Source organism: Gopherus flavomarginatus, chromosome 2 (genome assembly GCF_025201925.1).
Source record: "Gopherus flavomarginatus isolate rGopFla2 chromosome 2, rGopFla2.mat.asm, whole genome shotgun sequence".
Classification (NCBI taxonomy): Eukaryota; Metazoa; Chordata; order Testudines; family Testudinidae; genus Gopherus; species Gopherus flavomarginatus.
Genome location: NC_066618.1, coordinates 35,624,117 through 35,641,849, shown reverse-complemented (window position 1 = coordinate 35,641,849; position 17,733 = coordinate 35,624,117). Strand labels below are relative to the sequence as shown.

At 41.2% G+C, this 17,733-nt stretch overlaps 1 protein-coding gene across 5 annotated transcripts in view; it reads left to right on the top strand.

Annotated features, from left to right (window-relative positions):
* MYO3A (myosin IIIA) overlaps positions 1–17,733 on the top strand; it is a 220,499-nt gene that overhangs the window by 42,856 nt on the left and 159,910 nt on the right. Inside the window, exon 1 of one of the 5 annotated variants that reach the window (XM_050939003.1) lies at positions 14,208–14,234. The exons of the other annotated variants lie outside the window; for them this stretch is intronic. The gene's annotated coding sequence lies outside the window, so the exon portion shown is untranslated. Of the gene's footprint in view, positions 1–14,207; positions 14,235–17,733 lie in introns of those variants that run through there. 5 annotated transcript variants of the gene reach the window in all.

Below are 17,733 nucleotides of genomic sequence, written 5' to 3'. Positions count from 1 at the left end.
AGCCAGAGGACAGGCATAGTGGTTGAAGGCAGTCAGGGAGCACTGCTTGGGACACAGCAGGTGCTGGAGCAGGAGTGGGCAAGCTTTTTGGCCTAAGGGCCATATCTGGGTGGGGAAATTGTATGCAGGGCCATGAATGTAGGGCTGGGGTAGGGGGTTAGGGTGTGGGAGGGGGTGCAGGATTCAGAAAGGGGCTCAGGGTAGGGGGTTAGGGTGCAGGGCCAATGGGAACTGCGAGGGGGGTGCCTGCAGGCAAGGGCACTTCCGGGAGCAGCGTGCGGCTGTGCCATGGGGCTGGCAATTCCAAGGGCCGGATTGAAAGCCCTGATGGGCCGGATCCAGCCCATGGGCTGTAATTTGCCCTCCCCTGTGCTGGAGCTTTAGGGCCCAGCAGCTGAAGCATCTCCTGTGCTTGCCAGCCTTGCCTGTCCCTAGAGACCCCTGGAGATTACAGAACTGTTTTAGCTACTGTCCTGCTACAGCTACTTGATTAGATTAAGAGACTGGATGGCACATATTTTAATAATCTGGGAATGTTGGTAAAAATTTTGAAAAACACCCAAGTCCCTTTTTCAAAACTGATGTAGGCACTTAGGAGCCTGAATCTCATTGGGAGTCAGTGTAATCTAGGCATTTAGGAGCCTGAATCTCATTGGGAGTCAGTGTAATCTAGGCATTTAGGAGCCTGAATCTCATTGGGAGTCAGTGTAATCTAGGATCCTAAGTGCCTACATCACTTTTGCAAACGATACTTAAGTTCCTAAATCATGTAAGGACTCCTGAAAATTTTACCCCATCATCAATATATTTTCAGTGTTTAGGAAATATGGGACTGACTTTTTAATGACAGATGTTTCGACTATGCAGATAAATAGAGTTGGTTAAAAAGATCACAGCCAAACAGCTTTCCATCAGAAAATGCTGTTTTGTCAAAATCAAAATGTTTTGCAGAAACATGTCAATTTCGGCAACATGTTTGATGGGAAAGTGTTTACATGAATTGTTAAAATGACTTTATTATTTTGATAATGCTGAAATGTCACATTTGGACTTGATCAATTAATTTCATTTTGTTTTACTTTATTATAACATTAATTTTAACACTGTATGTATTCAACACTGTAAAATATTTAATATTGTTTCAATAATGTTGAAACATAATATATATTTTGCTGTTTCTGGATTAAAACAGGAATTTTAACTTTACTTTTCATTCTGATTCAGAATGAAAACAAATTTCGAAATGTTAGAATTTCCCATGAAACAGAAGTTCCATTTTCTGACCAACTCCAGCTTGTTCATTACTTTTACTATTTCAGATGTTGTCTGAATTGATAGCACTGACAAGCTAGCTAAGCATAGTTTCGATGAATGCTATTCATTCATTCATCCTTTGTTCTGATTTTCAAACCTATTGTGTTCCACTATTTATTCTTGAGCAGAGATCATCAGTCATACAAGAGCATAGAGCAGTTTGTGATTTGAGCCTACCTCGCTGAAGAGTAACTTCATTGACTTTTGCACCACCTAACCCCTCTAATGTTGAAAAAATATATTTATATTTAAGACTTATCTTTATAGTTCTACGGTACTTCAGTCAAATTAGCGTGCTTTGAATTCTTCCTTCAGATTGTCTCTGGAAGTTAATTAAAAATGCTAACCTCACACTGATAATTCCAAAGAACTATGGAAGAATTATCATGAAGGATTATTGTGATCCACTTGGCAGCAAAGTTTGCTTATTTAAAACCTGCCTGGAGTGATGCTATGCTATATTATTTGACTTTGATCTTTAACAGTTAACATCAAGGGCATTCATTTAATTCATGCTGATCCCACAGAAGAAATTAAAAATGTACAAATATTTAAAGTCATTTTACGTCCTTAGTGGGCCTGTCTTTATAATGCAAGCATTTTTTTAAAAGTGGGAAATAGAAGTTCCTAGAAGTTAAATATAGACTAAGGGCTTGCCTAAACACTAAACTTGTACTGCTTTAGTTATACCGGTATAGTGTTTACTGGTATAGTACAAGCCCCCTGTTCTGGATACAGTTATATCAGAGTGAAAATGCTTTGTACTAGTATAGCTGTTCTTGTATAAGAAGAGGAGTAAGCCTCACCAATATAAGGCACCACTGTATCAGTATAATTGAATCCACACTAGGCATTCCCAGAACGGTAAAAAAAAAATCAGACCCCTAATCAAAATACTTACAACAGTGCAAAAACTGTGTGCAGATCAGGTCTAACAGAGACTATTGAGTAATGGTTGGTTAATGCAAAATGTAGCAAATTGCAAGAGCTTTTTGGCTTCATATTCATTCATAGATTCCAAAGTTAGAAGCGGCCAGTCTGGCCTCCTGCATAATACAGGCTAGATCGGAGTCCAATTTCTATTTAAAGTCCACTGTCTGGACTAGAGCATATCTTTTAAAAAAAATTCAATCTTGATTTTAAAAATTCCAGTGATGGAGAATCGCCCACAACTTTTTGTATTTGCCACCTTACTTCTAGTCTTAATTTGACTAGCTTCAACTTCCAGCCATTGGTTCTTGTTATACCTTTGTCTGCTAGACTGAAGGGCCCTCTTTTACCAAATTTCTGTTCCCCATGTAGGTACTTATGGAGACTGTCTACACATGGATAAAAGCCCTGTGGCACAACTATAGCTGACCCAGGTTAGCTGACTCAGGCTGTGGGGCTAAACATTGCTATGTAGGCTTTGGGTCTTGGGCTGAAGCCTGAGCTCTGGGACCCTCCACTCTTGCATGGTACCAGAACTTGGACTTCAGCCCGAGCCTGAATGTCTACACAGCAATTTTTCAGCCCCAGAGCCTCAGACCAATTCAGCTGACCCAGGCCAGCCATGTATTTTTTATCCCTGTGTCGACACACCCATAGACTGTAATCAAGTTATCCCTTGACCTTCTCTTCGATAAGCTTAGTAAGTTGAGTTCCTTTCATTATAAAGCATGTTTTCCCGTCTTTTTATCATTCTTGTGCCTCTCTTCATTTTTTCAACATCCTTCTTAAATTGTAGAAACCAGAACCGGAAACGGTATTTCAGTAGTGGTCACACAAGTGCCCAATACAAAGATTATATAAGCTTCCTACTCCTGATAGTCCCCTTTTATATATCCAAGGATCTATATATTGCTAATATATTGGGAATTCATAAATGTTCCAGTATTCCATGTGAACAGCCGGCTGCCTGTATACTTTAGAGCAGCGTTTCTCAAACTGGGGTCTATGAGGGTACTCCAGGGGGTCCGTGGGCGCTGCTGATCAACTGCTCCACCCCCTGCCCCTCCCAACTCCTTACCCTCCCCACCCAGCACCTCCTGCATGCCAAGGAACAGCTGTTCAGCAGTGTGCAGGAGGTGCTGGGAGGGAGAGGGAGGAGTGGAGATGGGGCACGCTCGTGGGAGGGGGCAGAAAGTAGTGGGGAAGAGGAGGGGCAGAGGTGGAGCGGGGTCAGGAAGAGGTGGGGCCAGGGTGAGGCCTTAGGGGAAGGGGTGGAGTGGGGTCAGGTCTTAGGGCTGAGCAGAGGGTTTGGAGGTCTGTGAAAAATTTGAAATCAAAATGGGGGTCCTCGGGTTGCTAAAGTTTGAGAACTGCTGATTTAGAGCATCAGTATTCTGTATTCTGACTTAGAAACTGCTCATCCATACCCTCCTTGTGGCTGCTGAGGGTGCCATACACAGAGAAGGCACAGCTACGCTCAAGATGGTCTTAGCTATTTCCTAGAAATGGTAAATCTGCACCAGTACGAGCAGTGCTGTAAATACTAAAGCTACATGATGGATGGCATTTTGCCCACCGTATCATGAGAACCAACTCGGAGCTTAGTTGTTAAAACTCTCCTAAATTCTGTATACATCAAGGCATTCACTGTTGTTAGCAGCCACAAAGCTGCACCACTCCTAGAAAATGAGTACAATATTTTCTAGGCTAGACAAGGCCAGAGGGAATGACTGCTGAACAATGACACGCAGTAAAGTCACACTAAGGGCTTTGTAATTGTCTCACAGAATCGTTCACTCCCTGCCTATCCTTTGACTCCCACCCTGCTGCCTGACAAAGGCACAGTATATATAGGACGAGGGACCTCAGTGCTGTTGGACAGAATGCACATATTCCATGATCAATATTCAGCAAATAATCCAGATCACTTCCAAATCTTTGGCAATCCTAATAAGCTTGAATATGATCAAAACAAAGTGGAGCCTTAGAATTCATCAAATATTTACAATTTCCCCCCCCCCCCCCAGTATTCAAACAACCCTTTAAATGAACCACAACATTATTTACATGTGCATCAGACAAAGAAAGGTACATGTCTGATTAAAATATGACTTTTTGGTGGCTAATAGTTTAGAATCATTCACTGACCTACTTTACATAGAATGGTTTTGGGTCACAGTGCATTTTGAGTTTTCGTGCATAATTTCATTTAATGGTAAAAGTCACTGAACTGTAATTTTGTAAAACTCTACAGAACATTGTTTTATAATCCATTATTTAAGCATAATTACACATTTTAAAAGACCTCACTCTTGGGGATGGTGGAAATGCAGGTCTAATTGCTGGATTAGATTGAGTTTTTTGTTCACAGTTAGAGTCGAGACACTGATAGTACAATTCCAGCCTGGAATGTACTTTGCTGTGAAGGGAGAGACTAACCATTTTCCACACTAAACAAAGTGCAGTAATGATTCTTTTATAAGAGAGATTGTAGAAGACACCAGTTTGACATGAAAATCTAGGAGCAGTATGGCCCTATGCTGCATCAAAAAGTGACCCCAGGTGCAGCCATATCACCCATCCATTCCTGCTGGTGTTTCTCCAACTAAACAGCATAACTTTTTTCTTGTCAGGATTGAGGGTCAGCCATTTTTCTGTCAGACAAAGTCCTATCTGTCAGACACTGAGAAAGGCAAGGACAGCATCTAAGTTTGACAAAAAGGAGACTTCCATTTCTATGATCTCATCGCACTCTACCAGAAATGTGGTAGTGGGTTTGGCTTCTAGCTCATTAACTTGGATTTTAAGATCTCTGCAGGAGGGCTGGTGGTTTCTCTGTGCCAGGTAAATAAATATGTTTGTCTGGATAATGGCTTTTGACCACAGCAGTAAGATTCACAGTCCTTAGGACCTTGCTGCAGCCAATATGGGCAATGACTCCCAAAATGCTGATGCATGTGTGTACCTAGGGCATTATATGGTCCTTGCAATGAGACTAGGGGATCAGCCCCACGTGAGTCACACATGAAAGGACCCTTTGGCAACTCTGTCTCCCATTCTGCATTGAGGAGGTGGATGGCATGCTTCCCTCTCTCTAGCATTTGTGGGCAAGTTGGGTAGAGAGCAGAAGAGGTTGGAGCAAGGGATGTATGAGTCCCTGCAGCACTATTCCCAGCTATAGTTTTGAGTTTCCATGCAGGAAAGTAGGTGGGTGGTAATATAGCTTAATGAGCTCTGTTAGCTTCATCTCTACCCCTGCCAAGGATGCTACTGAGCTGGCAGCCAGTGGCACTGCCACACCCACTGAAACTATGCTGCAGAGAGAAGCACCCATCGTCCTTGCAGATGGCTACAGGTTTTGCATGGCTTGGAAGGGAATGCAATCTACAGCCCCTACAGCCCCAGCTCCTCTCAGAGGGATTAGTGTCAGCAAAGCTGTAAGAGTCTCCTTGTGGAGTTTCCTCCTCCCTGCCCCAGGGAGTGAGGCGGGTGGAGTAATCTGGATCCATGTAACTAAAACTTTAGGATGAAACTCAGGCGCCATTGACGTTGATAAGAGTTTTGCTATTGACTTCAGCTAACGATTTCACCCTTATCAGTATCAATTGAAAATACGGAAATTTGAAATAGGAGGAAGCATCGCCCAGTTGTTGTGGTGTGAAGGGATCACCTTTTAAAGCAGGTTATAAGACTATGGAGGCAAGATCTAATCCCTGTAACCCAAACCACATCATTTAAAATGACCAGCTGGAAAGGATGGCAGGAGGAAGAGTGAGCAGGATGAGTGCAGTGGTGCTGGAATTAGGGGTGCTGTCACAGCCCCTGGCTTGAAGCAGTAATAACAAACACCAAATACATGGTTTCCATCAGCAGCATGCCTGCCAAAAAAATTGTTCCAGCACCCCTTTATGAGTGACATGGAGACTGCAATGAAGGACGTTGCTGCTGGAATTGGAATAGTGCACATGAAAAGAGGGAACCCTACAGCTTTGAGGGCCATCCCAATTACATTTGCAAAAAAAATCAGGTGTGTCTCTCCTTTTTTAAACCTGCTTAAGAACCACTCCCATTCTTGCTGTGTTTCTGCAGGGTAGGAGAGCATGGTGCAGGTTTCCTTTTTCCCCCTACACAAGCTGCCACAGCCCTCCTAAGTGCACCTTTCTCACCTGCCGCCAGGTTCTCTTCCATCTTCCACCTCTGTGCAGCCCATGTACCATGTTATTTTGCTTCAAAAATGTTGTCTTCCTTGTGGCCCTTTCAGTTTGTCTGCCATAGGGATAGCTATCAAGCACAGGCAGGAGACTAGATGGGGGCAGGGCAGGAGGCTGTATCTATTGCTATGACAACCCAGGCTGGAAGGAAATTGTGTCCTCAAAATGCTGAACCCTCTGACCTATACCTCCCTATCAGGCCAATCAGTGTGAAGCTGGCAAAACAAAAGCATACCCGTTCCAAATCCCCAGCTCCCGGTATCTTTTTCACATGCTCTCCTAGAGTCCTGAGAACAGCTAGAAACACTAGTTTATGGGCTCTTCTGGGCTTTGCAAAGGAAACGTCTATAACTGCTTTGAAGAGACAAGCCTATTTCAGAGAAACTAAAGAGTTTAATGTTATGTAAAGGGAAGTAATTTATGTAATAGATGTTCTATTTGTATGAGCTGCAATTTGTTATTTTTTTTCATACATACAGTATATTCTGTATACAGCATTTACTGTTCAAATTATTACGTTTCCATCTTTATGGAAATAAGAGACAAATATGAGGAAGAAGACTAACCAAAAGATTTGAAGTGAAACCAATCTATAAAATGTGATAAAGCACTGTAGAGTTTTTAAAGCAGATATGTGAATGGTCACAAGATTGGAGTCTGCTATAGAACAATTATTTTTCAGAAGTTCAGTGCTGAGAAAAATAAATACTGACTTTCCTTTGGGTGTATGCTCTGCTTAGGCTACATAATATTCTGTCTTTCAAAATGTCATGTATGAAAGATAAATGGCCAAGTCCATAATTGACTTTATCCTACTCTTCAACGTGAAATATTTTTTCTTTAGCTATAATTGCTCCTTTCAAACAAACACTTCATACTTTGATCCATTACAGTTCTGAATCAGACTTGATTTATCCATTTTTAATAATGTGCCCTTTTTTGCTTCCCAATTATAGTAATTTTCTCCTCTGAGTTATACCTTATTTTTCTAAGATCAAAGATTTTTGTTTTGGCTAAAAGTATCTTTCAGCATTTCAAAGTTTAGTAAATACTAAGGCTGTCAATTAATCACAGTTAACTCACGTGATTAACTCAAAAAAATTAATCACAATTTAAAAAATTAATCACAATCACACTGTTAATACAATACAATACTAATTGAAATGTATTAAATATTTTGGATGCTTTTCTACATTTTCAAATGTATCGATTTCAGTTACAGCACAGAATACAAAGTGTACAGTGCTCACTTTATATTATTTTTATTACAAGTATTTGCACTATAAAAATGATAAAAGAAATAGTATTTTTCAATTCACCTCATACAAGTACTGCATGCAATCTTTTTATCATGAAAGTTTGCAAGTTACAAATAAAGGTTTTTTGTTACATAACTGCACTCAAAAACAAAACAATATAGCTGGCTTTGCAAGATATTTTCATGCCAGATGCACTAATATTCGTATGTCCTTGATGCTTCAACCACCATTCCAGAGGACATGCATCCATGTTGATCATGGGTTCTGCTCAATAAAGATCCAAGGCCGTGCAGACCAACGCATGTTCATTTCCATCATCTGAATCTGATGCCACCAGCAGAAGGTTGATTTTTGTTTTTGGTGGTTTGGGTTCTGTAGTTTCTGCACTAGAGTGCTGCACTTTTAAGACTTCTGAAAGCATGCTCCACACCTCATCCCTCTTAGATTTTGGGAGGCGCTTCAGATTCTTAAATCTTGGGCCCAATGCTGTAGCTATCTTTAGAAATTTCACATTGGTATCTTCTTTGCGTTTTGTGAAATTTGCAGTGAAAATGTTCTTAAAACGAACAACATGTGCTGGGTCATCATCCAAGACTGCTATAACGTGAAATATATAGCAGAATGTGGGTAAAATAGAGCAGGAGACATACAATTCTCCCCCAAGGAGTTCATCACAAATTTAACTAATGCCTTATTTTTTAACGCGCGTCATCAGCATGGAAGCATGTCCTCTGGAATGATGGCTGAAGCATGAAGAGGCATATGCATCTGTAGCGCATCTGGCATGTAAATATCTTGCAAAGCCAGCTACAACAGTGCCATGCAAATGCCTGTCCTCTCTTTCAGGTGACATTGTACATAAGAAGCCGGCAACATTATCTTCTGCAAATATAAACAAATTTGTGTGTCTGAGCGATTGGTTGAACAAGAATTAGTACTGATTAGACTTGTAAGCTCTAAAGTTTTACATTGTTTTATTTTTGAATGCAGGTTTTTTGTACATAATTCTACATTTGTAAGTTCAACTTTCATGATACGGAGATTACAGTACAGTACTTGTATGAGGTGAATTGAAAAATACTATTTTTTGTTTATTACAGTGCAAATACTTGTAATAAAAATAAATATAAAGTGAGCACTGTACACTTTTGTATTCTGTGTTGTGATTGAAATAAATATATTTGAAAATGTAGAAAACATGCAAATATTGAAATAAATGATATTCTATTATTAACAGCGTGATTAATCACGATTAATATTTTTATCAGGCTATTAATCACGAATAATGTTTTTAATCACTTGACAGCCCTAGTAAATACTCATCATTTTTTCTGCAACTTGATATTTGAAATTGCAGTGTGGCTTGCACAGTCCACATCTCTTAGGCAGCTATACAACATTATTGCCCACTTTACTTAGGCATTTCCTGTGCATATAAGTTAGATCTAACAGACCTCTCGCATTATTCTTTTAATCAAGAAGTAAAGCAAACGGCAGGGGAATATTAAATATTAATGTTCAATATGTACAAGTTAAATCTGGGTACTGTAGCCACAACATTCTCAGGGCTCGTATAGATGAACAGTTAGTGCATGGTAGGTTGGGTTGTAAATCTACAGCACACTGCCTTGGACCCTGCTACTGTGTTCCCTAGTCCTCATTGACCGACTCCCATTTCAAAGTGGAATAGAACAAAGTGCATTCGGGACCTTTTAGTGCATGGTAGCCGGGTCCACATGGATAGTTAGTTCACAGCACACTAGTGCACTGTAGATTTACACTCCAGCTTGCCATGCACTAACTATTCATCTAGAGAAGCCCTAAATTATAGCATCTTGATACTATTTTATATATTTTAACATTGGGGTATCTGAATATGGTGAGATTCCCATGTCTAAAAATCCATCCAACATTAGTGCAATCAGAGTTTTAGCATAACAAGAGAAGAAGGATAGTCGAGAAATTATGGCACTAGCCTGGGACTTGGGAGACCTAGGTTTAGTTCCCTGCACTATTGCAGACTCCCTGTGTGACCTTGGGAAAGTCACCAAGCTGCTCTGTGCCTCAGTTCCCCATCTTTAAAATGGGGATAATAGCACTGCCCTAAGGATAAATACATTAAAGATAGTGAGGTGCTCAGATACTATGGTGATGGGGGCCATATAAATACCTACGATAGATAGCAGCACATTTCTCCCCTAGAGCTGGTGACACATGACCCACCACAAGAACACTTTGTTTCAATTCCTATTTTCCCAGCCTCACTCTCAAACTGCACCCACTTGCAACCCAGCCTGTGTGGAAGAGAAGCCTATCACAATATTTTAACTTACAATGAATTATAGTAAATTAGTCTTCATACTGGGGATGTGGACATAAATTGCAGCTGAGATATCCAAGACATTGACATATTAACTTTTTCCCTCCTAAGGATGTTGGAATGACACTGCAACAGAAAAAGAGCCCTTGAAAAGTTCTCAATGAGTAGACAATAGATAGAGCTAATACTGTTATGGATAGGCAATAAAAACTAGAGGAGGGCGCAAAATTACTGCTGGCTGCCATGTTGGCTTTCTAGAGATACAAAGTGAGTGAAAGCAGGGGCGGCTCCAGGCCCCAGCACGCCAAGCGCATGCTTGGGGCGGCAAGCCGTGGGGGGCGATCTGCCGGCGCCGCGAGGGCGGCAGGCAGGCTGCCTTCGGCAGCGTGCCTGCGGAGGGTCTGCTGGTCCTGCGGCTTTGGATGACCTCCCGCAGGCATGCCTGTGGGATGTCCGCTGAAGCCGCAGAATCAGCGGACCCTCCACAGGCAAGCGGCCGAAGGCAGCCTGCCTGCCGTGCTTGGGGCAGCAAAATGCCTAGAGCCGCCCCTGAGTGAAAGAATATCTTTTATTGGTCCAACTTCAAATTGTGTCATCCACCTTGTCTCTCAAACATCTTGGGACTGACATGGCTACAACTGCACAAGTTCACTTACTGTATTTTGTGTGTATTCTAGCCAGCTGATCCAATGCCCAGGAAAGTCAAATCATTGACTTCATTTAGCTTCGGATCATGCTCTGACAAACAAATTTGTTAAATGTTGTAAAGGCAGCCTTAATTCTGACGTTGCCTAACTTTTCAGTGCTTGACTTTGAAATGTTAAAATTCCTTTGATATTGCTTTTTGTATGTAAAAAAGTGCAGAATTTCTCTAACTCTTGAATTTTTGTAAGTTTCGTTTCACATTTATGCATAAAGCTCTGGCCTAAATGCTGTTCCTGACCTTTTAATAATGCTAGCTCTGGTTCTATAAAATTACCCTTCAATTTAGTTTGATTAAGGATAATTAAGGTAGTAGTATACTGCAGCTGTGTTGCAAAGCTATAGTTAAAGCTCTTTTAGACTTTCTACTATAAATACCTTTCCATGGGCGGGATTAGAGCTTGATGGTTTTTAATTGCACTAGTCCAAATCAGAGTATACAATTTGTTAATTTGGTAAACTGGACACACATTTATTTTCTTGTGGGGAAAGATGCAGTCACTGCTTAGTTGTTGACTTTCCATGGTTTTAGACATTTTTATAAAAACAACAAGGAATACTTATGGCACCTTGGAGACGTCTGATTTGTGTCCATTTATTCTTTTGTATAGACTGTCCGGTTTGGCCAATATACCTGGCAGAAGGATATTGCTGGCACATGATGGCATATATCACATTGGTAGATGTGCAGGTGAACGAGCACCATCATAGGACCTAACCACATAAGCCGCACCATCAGGGGCTCGTTCACCTGCACATCTACCAATGTGATATATGCCATCATGTGCCAGCAATGCCCCTCTGCCATGTATATTGGGCAAACCGGACAGTCGCTGTGCAAAAGAATAAATAGACACAAATCAGACATCAAGAATTATAATATTCAAAAACCTCGGAGAACACTTCAACCTCCCTGAGCACTCAATAACAGACTTAAAAGTGGCAATTCTTCAACAAAAAAATCTTCAAAAACAGACTCCAGTGAGATACTGCGGAACTGGAATTAATTTGCAAACTGGACACCATCAAATTAGGCCTGAATAAAGACTGGTAGTGGATGGGTCACTACAAAAACTAATTTCCCCCTACTGTTACTCACACCTTCTTGTCAACTGTTTGAAATGGAACACCCTGATTACATTGCCCTCATTACCACTACAAAAGTGATTTTTCCTCCCTTGGTATTCTACTGTTGAGAATAGCCCACTTCCACTTTAATTGAATTGTTTCGTTAGCACTGACCCTCTCACTTGGTAAGGCAACTCCCATCTTTTCATGTACTGTGTGTATATATACCTGTCTACTGTAGTTTCCACTCTATGCATCTGATGAAGTGGGTTTTAGCACACGAAAGCTTATGCTCAAATACATTTGTTAGTTTCTAAGGTGCCACAAGTATGCTTTGTTGGTTTTGCTGATGAAGACTAACACGGCTACCACTCTAAGACATTTTTATGTAACTTTTTTTCACCCTTATGGTGAAGATGGAATCTGCTCTGCAGGCAGTTCCAGCCAAGAGAAGGTGTGCGCAGGAACACAGCAGGGAAAGTCCCTTCCACCACAGGGGCACCTGTTCCAACCCCCCTGGAGTGAACACACACACACACTGGAATAGTACAATGAATATAGGAAAGGGAATATTTATTCACAGAGGGCTGAATGGAGAAAAAGAACAGGGGGAAAGATAAGGGGGCGCAGTAAAACAGTTACATTTAACACAAAGGCCCCACCGACCCAGTGGTACCACAGTCTGAAAGGGGCAGACACCGAGCAATGTGTTTGCATACAGAGTTCAGGAGTCCTGGGCAAAGTTCCAGTCCAGTGGTGAGTCTTGGGTGCTCCTGGTCGTCATCAACACTAGTAATCTTTCCCCGACAAATCCTTCTGATGCCCTCTTCTTCTGCTTGCTGCAAAGCCACACAGAGTGACAACCTCCCCGCTTAACTAGCTAATGGTCTCCCTCCTTATTCCCAATGCAAAGTCACAAGCCCCAGTACTTATGGTCCCATATAGCTCTGGACAGCAGTGATATTGGGTCCAGCTCTGGTTTGTTCTTCTTGGGTGATTCCTCCCTGTCACAGTGCTCATCCTGGCTCCTGTCCTGGGGTGTCCCCGTTGGCTTCTTGGTCTCTCCCAGGCTTTGGGCAGGTTCTCGGCTGCTTCACTTGCAGCCCTTCTGTCTGGACCCACACTCTGTCTCTCTCCCTCTCTCCCACTCTGCAGCATTTCCACATCTTGGAAAAGGCAGCACTTCCTCCTCTCAGGACAAATCTTCTAAGAAAGATTTAAAGGAGCCATGCTCTGTAAACCCCAAAGGGGTTACATTTACTAATACATAAATAATACAGATTATGTGATAATGTTATATAATTTTTTATCAGAATGAGTTTTTCCTGGGCATATCCAAACTGAATGTTAATACAGCTGTTATTCCACATCATTGTTTATTTTGTTTATGCCATATACATTAAAAGGAAAAACTAATGTATAAATGTAGAGAATTTTTAAAAATTGTATTGGGATTATCTTTTCCCCTTGCCTGTAAAGGCAGGTGTCTTAGTTATTTTTAGTACAACTGTGCAAGATTCAGCAAGAAAGGGAAAAAATTAACACTCTTCCAAACCTCCTAAACATGACCTACGATAGTTTATTTCTGCATCATAATGTCATGAGGCTAAGGTTGGATGTCTTGGTCCCTTTCCAAAATGGAAATGAGTGCTGGGTCACATTGCAAAGCTGAGAAATTCCCCTTTCTGAGGTGATAAATATCCCATATCTAGTACTGCAGGGTCACAGGATCTCAGATTTTGAAGCTGTGACATCTTTATGCCTAGAAAAGCTATTAACGGCCCAAAGCAGAACCTTGCCTGTGCTGGCCTTTTGAGCTGGGTTAATTTCAGAAAAAAATCTACATTTTGGACAGGTGTCACGGCCTTCAGCAGAATCAGTCTCCTAGCAACCCAACAAGCACAGCTGGCCTGCAAGAGGCTACGTGATTGACTTGACCACTTGATTGGTCAGGGCAGTTGGCTGGCTTTTAAGCCCAGCAGCAGCAGTAGCTCTGTGGCTGCTCAGTATGTTCATGTCTGCAGCTGTCATCCTTCCTGTGCCTACTATTCCTCACATTGTTCCAGTCTGGCTACTAGTTCTGTTCCTGCCTTGTTCTCCTGGCTCTTGCTAGTTTCTGCTTCCTCACCTTGCTCCTGGTTCTGGCTTCCTCATCCTGACTATGGTTCCTGATCCCAGCTATGACCCTTGGCTTTGCTATTAGTTCCTGGTTCCAGCTTTGACCCCTGACATCGATTTGGATCTGCTTCCTGGCTCTTGCTCCACCCACTAGGCATGACTGTCCATGGTCTAGTCTCTAATAGAGGGGAAGAAAGGCAGAAATAGTTCTATGGCAGTCTGATTTTTTTTTTAAAGGCAAATATTTGAAGTTACTTTCAAGGGATGAATAAATTCCAGGGAATGGATTACTGGACACAAAACAGATCAAAAGTATGTTCTAAGAGTATTTATCTTATAGCTCTGCAATTTATTATGTGGATATCCTTCTGTGTATGTGTTAGATTATAGGTGTATCAATGCCTCTAGCTTTTCTATTCTAAAGTCAGTTTTAGTTGCTTAAAATTTCTTCAATCATTTATCTTTCAGGGTGATAACTGGTTCTTTTGTTCTTAGTCTGAGACACAATTTTTCCTGAGAATGTTTCAGCACATATAGCTCAGCTGTTTCTGAGAGTGAAATGCATGGGGGGAAAAACTTTTTTTTCCATAAAACAGTTTTGAAACTTTTATTTTTGAACAGTACCAGCACTTTGGCAGTAGATTTTAGAAACTTCACTTTTGACAGGAACTTTGGTTCTTGGAAATAGATCCTCAGCTGGTGTAAATTGAAGCTTCTACATTGAAGATCTGATTGTTGATTGTCATAAAACAGAGTGTTAAGGGTTAATGTCTCTTATACCTGTAAAGGGTTACAAGCAGGAAACTGGACACCTGACCAGAAGACCAATCAGAAGACAAGATACTTTTAAATTCGGGTGGAGGGAAGTTTGGGTGTGAGTTCTTTGTTCTTCTCTCGGAGGGTCTGAGAGAGACCAGACATTACTACAGGCTCTCTAAGTCTCTTTTCAAGTAGTGAGTAAAAAAAACAGGCGGTTTAGATTTTTTTTAATTGTTTTACACTATTTGCATTTGTGGATCTGGCTGGTTAACTTTTATATGTGTAGTTGCTGGGAATATTTTGATTTGTATTGGTACTGGGGAGAAAGTCTCTTTCTGGTATCTGTGAGCTATAGGAGCCTGTATATTGACATCTTGAAGTTACAGAGATAATTCTTTACTTTTTCCTTTCTTTTATTAAAAGATTTCTTTTTAGAGAACCTGATTGATTGTTTTTCTCTGTTTCCCTTGTTTTATCCCAGGGGATTGGGATAATTCACCAGGACGGGTGGGGAGACGGGAGGAGGAGAGATAAAATCTCTCTCTGTTTTCCTTGAATCTGTTTGCCTCTTTGTGGAAGGGAAGGGAGATGCTTCTCTGTATGGTGATTTAAGAGGTTAGATCAGTATCTCAGGATAGCCCAGGGAGGGAAGTTCTGAGAGGGGGAAGGTGGGGGAATGGTTTATTTCTCCTTGTTTTAAGAACCCAAGGGGTCTGGGTTCTTGGGGTCCCTAGGGAAGGTTGGGGAGGTCAGAGTGCCCCAAAACACTATATTTTTGGGTGGTGGCAGCCTATCAAATCTAAGCTGGTAATTAAGCTTAGGGAAATTCATGCTAGTATCTCATTTTCTGAACTCTAAGGTTCAGATCTGAGAAAGAATGCTATGACATTGATAAATATTGTGTTTGATATCTTTAAAGGTGAGAGCCCTGTTGGCAGAGGAGAAAAATAAAGGTCCCTCAGTATTAGTACAGCACTTTGACTTTATGAATGATTTTATTTTAAAGGAAATTAAGATGCAAGCAGTGCTGGGAGAGTGTACGAATACCAGAAAGGTTCTATGTGTACATCTGTAGATTAGTTTTGGTTTGAAGCCAAATGTTGTATAGTTTATTAGCAAGTCTGCTGGATTGGAAATGTGCAATAAATTTAAAACATTTCTGCCGTCTCTCTGAAATGGATTTATACATAAGCCTTGATGCTATGAAAGAAAGCATCTATAAAAGGCTGTTTGTCTCCAAATTTATTTCTAGATGTGGAATCTGCTAATGGTGAAGCTGTAGGTGAAGTAGGTGTCATTTGTAGACTGTTATTTTATGATCATCTGTCTGAACAATAATGTGATGTCATTTATGTTGTATCACTGTTTATAGAAAATGAATTATCTTTGTTACTATCTAAATGTTCAAATTCTGTGACAAAGTTCCTCCTCTACCTTGGTGGGTCCTGCGCTTATTGGCAAATTTGCTCACCTCAGTGATCTTCCTCACAGTCTGGATCAACTCCTCCTGTGTCTGATCAGGAGTTGGGAGGAAACTGGGCCCGCCTTCTACTCCAGGTTCCAGCCCAGGGCCCTGTGGATCGCAGCTGTCTATAGTGCCTCTTGTAACAGCTGCATGACAGTGACAACTCCCTGGGCTACTTCCCCATGGCCTCCTCCAAACACCTTTATCCTCACCACAGGACCTTCCTCCTGGTGTCTGATAACCCTTGTACTCCTTAGTCCTCCAGCAGCACACACACTCATCTCCTTGTGCCTCTTGCTCCCAGTTCCTCACACGCACTTCCTCTCCTCTGGCTCCTCCTCCACCTGACTGGAGTGAGCTCCTTTTTAAACCCAGGTGCCCTGATTAGCCTGCCTTGATTGGCTGCAGGTGATCTAATCAGCCTGTCTGCCTTAATTGGTTCTAGCAGGTTCCTGATTACTCTAGTGCAGCCCCTGCTCTGGTCACTCAGGGAACAGAAAACTACTCATCCAGTGACCAGACTCCTGTACCCCACTGGTCTGGGTCTGTCACAGTACCTTGAACTATCTGATGACCTCTGAATTAGGTTTTTGATGTACTTTGAAGGAAATCACTGTGGAGGGTTTAGATTTGTTGTGGTTCATTTTTAGACATTATACAATTCCACTACTCTATCTGTCCAAGTTATGATGAAAGGTGTTCAAATTTCTAGGTGCATGAGTGTTAGTTTTCATTTATGCAAACTACATTATGGGATATCATTCATATTTTATTATTATTTATCAGGGTGGATAAAAATCAATGATTTAAAAAAAATGGATTTTTTTGATAAAATGCATTTTGAGGGAAAAAAATCTATTTAAAGATACACCTTTACCCCAATATAACACGACCTAATATAACATGAATTCAGATATAACACGGTAAAGCAGCGCTCCGGCGGGGCGGGGCTGTGCACTTGGGCTGATCAAAGCAAGTTCGATATAACGCAGTTTCACCTATAACACAGTAAGATTTTTTGGCACCTGAGGATAGGGTTATATCGGGGTAGAGGTGTAGTTTTAATTAAGACACATTATAGCTCAAAGATATCTCATCATGGAATAGGGATTAGAAATTCTAATTCTATAGTATGAGACAATATATTCATGTAATATTTAATAAAAGTTTTGTAAATGAGTTCCAACAGTTCATGGATTAGGGACCCAATTTTATGGGGTTCCAGGGCCTTCTGTATAGATTAGGTTAATCTTTCTATCTACCCAATGGGACTCAGTGCTCAGTCTAGAAGATACCATCAGAGATGCTTAGTTTTGCAGTTCTCAAACTGTGGATTTGTGTCTCCAGAGATAACATGCTTGTTAACAGCAAAAAATGTTTTTAAATAAATAATATATAGAGGTGAGAAATAACAGACCTCAACTCTATTATCCCTCTGCAAATTTGTGTACACAGAGTCAATCACTTACCTCTCTCTAAAAGTGCAAAGTTTCAAAAAGTTCAGTGAATAGAATGGGAGCGGAATAGATCTGGACAAGGAGGAGAAGTCTGGAGATAAAAGTGAGAAGGGAGGGACAGGCAGTAGAA